Genomic DNA, 6,680 nt, shown 5'->3' on the forward strand with positions numbered 1-6,680 from the left:
TTTTGACCATTAAATGTGTACTTTGATGCTTTTATGTCTTGATTTGTAGGAATCGAGTATTTTGAATGAACATTAACGACTTTGAATCAATAATAGAGAAAATAGAGCCTAAAGACCCAATTTGAGATCTAAGGCATGGAAAGATGAAGACTATGGGCCAAAAAGGTGTCTCGAAGCGTAGCCAATGCTTTGAACCTGTGAGCAACGGTTGTAATGCTTATTTTAATTGTTCTGACCCTATCGTGTTGGGATAAAAATTGCTCTTTAAGTCATAACTACTGGAGTAGGTGGCTGTTTTGGACAAATGACCGCTCGTCTTCTTCATTTTTCACCCTCTATCCATCTACATTATTAAATTCATTGATTTTTGAAATTTAGGTGAATCTAATATGCGACTACACAAGTCAAAGACAATGTTACAAATAATACAGAAGACAATAAACTAAACTTTTAGAATAAAATAAAGATAAACACGTAGAGATTAGTGACCCAGTTCAGTGCAATCACACTACGTTTAGCGACAACGTGGTTGAAGAAAATAGCTTCACTAAAAAGTATTAAACGATTACAATGAAGCACTTATCTGTTAAAAAACTTCTGTAGAGAATCTCAAAAAGCTTACATCTATTGAAGATTTTATGCTCCCCCTAAACCTAGGACTCCCTTCTTGTTTTATCACTCTTTTCATCGTCTTGTTTGAAAGGCACTTCAAACAAGATAAACTAATGATCCCCTATAAACAAGAATCTCTCCTAGAGCTAAAACTTATACTCCTCTAAGAACAAAACCAATTTAAAACCTATTCTTTAGTGAAGTAGAAACAATAACATATGTGCAGCACAAGACAATAGCCACAACCTCACAATGGGAATACACTATTCCTTTCAGCACAATTCCCTAACTCGGAATCATCTACATGAATTCGTCCAAAGGGCTAACCTTACAAACCAAGAGGAAACTTAATACTTATAATCTTTATAAGGAAACAATTTTGTACGGGCAGCAATCTTTTCCCCAGACGAAAACAAAAAATAGCTTCAAAAAATAAAGAAAAAAAATATTCTTTAGAAAAAAATAGTCCAGAAACTCAAATGTTCTTGACAAATGCAAAGACATGTAAAATTTTCATGTCTTTGGGGTGAAAAAAAGCTAATTTTTTGGATAGAGGCGATGACTTGGAGTTTAAGAGGAATAGATGATTGAGGACATCATTGAAGAATGTTCCAGAACTTAAGGGAGTCAAGAGACTTGCTTCTTTCTCCTTCTTTTGCATGGCTTTTATTTCTTTGCTTTTGGATATGTTATGGATTGTCTATGTTTTATCAAACCAATAAGTTTCTAAGTTCATTATGAAGGGATCGAATCCTACAATAAAAGTGAGCGATCGCTTTGCTATTAATTTTGACTTGAAAAATAGTAACATAGAAAAGAAAAACATACATAGTCAAGCAGAGGAAAATAGAGGGAAGAGAAATATTACCTTTGAAGACATCTCTTCAAATATTCTCCATAATAATACTTCACTCGTTAACTAATCTCCTCACGAATAGTGACGCCATGAAAAGAGTCTTCCCTGATATTTTCTGGCAAGGATTGATTATGTGAAAACCTCTTTTAAAAGTACGAATGGAATTTTACATAAGAGTATGCTTCTCTGTAAACTATAAAGAAACAAAGATGTTGAGAGAGACAAGTGTCTTTTTTTCGTAAAAAACATCCCTTCCACAAATGAAAACTTCTCTTCATTTAAAAGGTTGCACCCACTTCCCCACTCCCCTTTGCAGTGGAGTTTTTATTTTTATTTAATTTATAATTAACTTAATGTAATTTAAGTTAAATTAATTAACTAATTAATTTAATATGTCATATTCAAAACTAATGATTCTTGTTTTAATCAATATTTATTAACTATGGGCACTTTACTAAAAACTTATAGTTGTATTCTTATAAACTATAGAATATTTTGCATCCATAGATTTAACCATTACAACTAAGTTAGTCCTTCATGAGTTGTTCGTAATTACAGCTGGGTCAAATTACTGTTTTACTCTTGTAATTACCTCTTACTTCTTAAGTAGCACTAGTCCTTTAATGAATAACTTCTTTATAGTACAACTATAAACCAAGTCCCTCTCGAGTTAGTGAGATAGTGGAGCTACATTGTTCAAGTCCAAGAGTCAGTACTTAAGGGAATAACTCATTTACTTACCTTATAGGCATGAAAGAGTGAATTCTATCATCTATAGCTATGCTCTCAACTTCTTACTCGGTCTCGTCCCCAAAATTGTAGGAGTATTGAGTTGATGACTCAGGCCACTCTCACCCATAGAAATTAAAAGATGATCCACCATAGGTAGGAGTTCATAACTCACTCCGGATTGAGACCGATTTACATATCGAAATCATTTGGAGTATTAATCTTCAGTCAACGACATATTACAAAGAGAGATTAAATATTTTGTGGTCCTGTCTTATTATACAAACTCATTGTATAGGATACCTCTACTCACATTTCTCTACATAAATGATTTGGAGCAAATCATTTGTAACATTTACAAAAGAATGATGGATAAATAAAGGTAAAAAATGATTCAACCTTTCAGGCGCTATACCTTAAGAGACGCACCCGTATCATGCCAAGATAGTGATTTACGCATGGACAGAAAATTACTCCTATTTGGTCCTGTGTCAAGTTTCTTTGTTGGAGTTAATGTCATAAATCAAGTGTCACTGGTAATTTCTCAAGACAACTTATATATCTAATTAAATAAGAGGTATTATTAATGTTTAGCCTGCATTAAATCAATCCAGTGAACTAAGATCCAATGAGACATGCAGGTGGATCACGTTTAAGTGATAATCTTAACTATCTATAATAGATAGATAAGACTGGATACCTTATCCTGGTGACACCATGAATACGACCTACTTTGTAGATGTTACAATTGTTGTAAAGTGCTACAAATGATCTGATCCTGATCGTTTACGTGGAGACATGTGAGTCGGGGTATTATATACAAAAAGTTTGTATAAAACCGAACCGTGAAATGAACCTGTGAAGGTCCTTGAGTGAAAACATGGGAATCAGTCCAAGTTTTATTTTCACAAAATCAAAATTACAGAATACAAATATTATGCATAATCACAAATTTACAGCATGTAAACATAAATGAAAGATAGAATTAGGGTGAGAGAAGACTTACCCTTGAAGAACCTTTCTTCACGAAAACGAATTTGCTTCTCCGAATTCACAAACAATCACGAATTGAAAAACAATCCAAATGAACACCATCACATAAGAACCTCATGTATTCTCTTTGGGGATTAGAATCACTAAGGAGCTGTGAGGTCTTAGATTTTTGAAAGAGGGGTAGAAAACTGAGAGGAATTTTGTTTCAAAGAATATTGGGAGCCACTTTTCCACACACGCACTAAATAGAGAGAAATAGGGGGAATGGAGGGGTCGACAACTGAATTCATCGTCGCCTGTGAACCCGCGCCTACACAAATAAAATTTGTATGCACAGAACTAACCCCTTTTACTAACTAGTAGTACAAGTAGCAAGTTCGGGGTCTTACGACTGAGAGTTGAATATCGATTCCTCAAACATTGGAACTTATAGGAAGTAACCAAAATGGGGGCGGGGGATTGTGAAAAATTGTGAAATAAATTGCAAGAAAATAGGGTAATTATAGTTTAGTTCATTCCTCATCAATTATATCATAGACTAATCAAAAGATGCGTAAGAATATTCGAATTAAAACTTAGCCTACTCAATTAGAATCCTACTCGGTAGTCCATAAAATCAAGTTAATTAACAGAAAAGTGACAATCCTTAACTAATCTATCAATCAACATGCATTAAGATTCAAGGCAAAGCTAAGCCAATTAATTGATTTCCATCATCTGACCAATTAACTGAGCGAGATTTATCCAAGTTATAAAGTAAATGCTTGCTAATTAGAATCCCAAATTAACACAACAAACTAACTTAACTCATGCTTCTAGGTGATGACTACCTAACGATTACAAATTAGTGCCAATCAAAGCAATAAATTAAACATGCATAACTAATTTGTCAAATTATCCCATACACGAAAATTGAAGAATATTCTCAAGATAAAATCTCATAAATTCATAATAAAACTCACAGAATTACAATACGAGTCTCAGGAATTAAATCAGAACCAAACTAAGTTCTTACCCTTTAGCTAGATCAGAGAGCTAAAACGAGGCTGGAATAGAGCAACGACACCTAAGATCGGGTGTACTTGGCATGATGTAATCGATAACCCAAATTGTTCTTTTATAAAACTACCACAGCGGCACAACGGTAGAAAGAGCATTGCAATGCTGTGGTGCATAATGGCCAAGCGTCAGGCAAGCGTCACAACACTACCTTGACGTAGTGTTGCATGCACGCTGAAGCTATACGTCCGTCAAACCACGTAGCATTGCAACGCTTTAGGGTAGCATTACAAAACTGCCTATTCTGCTGTAGAGCGTTTTAAGGCAACATTGATGAGCAGTTCGATGGTGGCGTTGGAGCATCTTCGAAGCATTGCAACGCTTGGGGCAGTGTTGCAACGTGGCTCTGCATCCTAGCATTCTATCCAATGGCTTTCAGCTAGCATTGGATTTAGGTTTAATGAGAGTGTTGCAATGCTCGACAGGGTAGCATTCTTCATTCCTTCGTCATTTGATCAATTTAGCTCCTAATTTCATCACATTGGCGCCTTTTTGTCCCAAATGCTTAATCCGACTGCTTTACACTCAAGTCCTACAAAATAATGAATTTAACCAAATTAAGTAGCTAAACAACCCTGAGTTAAGCAGAAGAAGATAGCACATTTCTAGTGCTATCAGGCAGTTACAACTCCCTCCCAAAACCATTTTTCAAAAATTAATTAAAATAATTTATTTACAAATATGTAATATATATTTATATGATAACTACTTTATCATATAATATATATTAAACTATATGTTTTATCTAATATAGCACATAACCTATAGTTTAATATTGAATCAAATACAATATAACCTATAGTTTCATTATCTCAACAATGCATGATATTTAATATAAATCCTATTTATATTAAATTTAATTACATGAATCCAATTGACATAATTAATATTTAAATCATATTCAAATATTTATTTCCTCTCAAATAATGTATCAAAAACATTGTAGTACTTATATCATATATAATTAAGTAAAATTAATTATATCACATATAATTAATTCCGTCAAATAATTTGAACTATTCAAATTAATCCAAAATTGATTCTCATTAAATCCCTATTGAGCTACAAAGGGGACCTCATGGACTTGTAGATTGAAGCTCCAGTGATACTTGAATAATTAATTAAACTCCTTTATTGAAATTATTCTACATCTATTAACTGACGAGCACTTCACTAAAGACCAATAGCTACACGCACTTCACTAAAGACCAATAGCTACACCCTTCGCACTACAGATATATTTAGGTGTCCATTGGATATAACAAGTCAATAGTACAATGACCCTTCACAAATTGCTCGTAAGTACAGCTGGGCATTACTGGTTTGCCTCTATAGTTACATCTAACTTCTCAATAGTCCATCTAATGAACAATAAGTCATAGTCCAACTATGACCAAACCCCTCTCGGGCTAGAAGAGGGTGTGGCATCACATTGTTCAAGCCCCGAAATCAGCCTTTAAGTGAGTAATTTATCTACTTACCCCGACATTGGGGAAGGAGTGAATTCTGTCTTCTGTAGCTGTGTTCCTAGCTCACCAATCAGACAAATCCTAAAAATGCTAGGCTTATTAAGTTGGCGATCTGGCCATTCTCACCCATACAAATCAAAGGATCAACTTCATAGGAAGGAGTTCACAACTCACAAAGGATTCAGGTCATGTCACCTATGGTCATTTTGGTGAAGTGTAAGTCTCTATTATGGACGGTGTTATATAATGAGACTAGTCATTTCATGGTTCGGTATTATACAAACCCTTTTGTATAGAATACCCCCGCTCACATGTCTCTATGTAAATGATCAGGATCAGATCATTTATAGCACTTTACAACAGTTGTAACATCTACAAAGCGGGTCGTACTCATAGTGTAACTAGGATAAGGTATCCAACCTTATCCATCTACTACAGACCATTTAAGATATCACTTAAAGATGATCCACCTATATGTCACTACATACCTGTTTAAGCTACATATGATAACCTTGGATGCTAGTTTATTGGTTTAAGGGTTTAATGCTACTGAGTGTCAAATAAAACATATCATATTTTATTAAATAGATCATTTGTATATTACAATTACAAACTACAGAACCCTACGAGATTTAGGGCATCAACCTCAACAATCTCCCACGTGTTGTAAAGCTAGTGGGGTGTACAATATATATAAGTCATACTAATATACGTGTACATTAAGCAAAAAACTAGGGCATAACACGCGCCCAGTACAAAATCTCCCACTGGCCCTAGACTAGATGTGGCTTGTCTCGTAGACCCATACTCTGCAATTGACCCTCAAACACCTTAGCCATGAGGGCGTTTGTAAATAGATCAGCACCATTATGCTCTAAAGCTATTTGCGTGATGATCACGTCCCTTCAATGCACAGTCTCTCATATGAGATGATACTTTCGCTCTATGTGTTTCCCGCGTTT

Source organism: Benincasa hispida, chromosome 7 (genome assembly GCF_027475165.1).
Source record: "Benincasa hispida cultivar pf3 chromosome 7, pf3_genome.v1.1, whole genome shotgun sequence".
Lineage (NCBI taxonomy): Eukaryota > Viridiplantae > Streptophyta > Magnoliopsida > Cucurbitales > Cucurbitaceae > Benincasa > Benincasa hispida.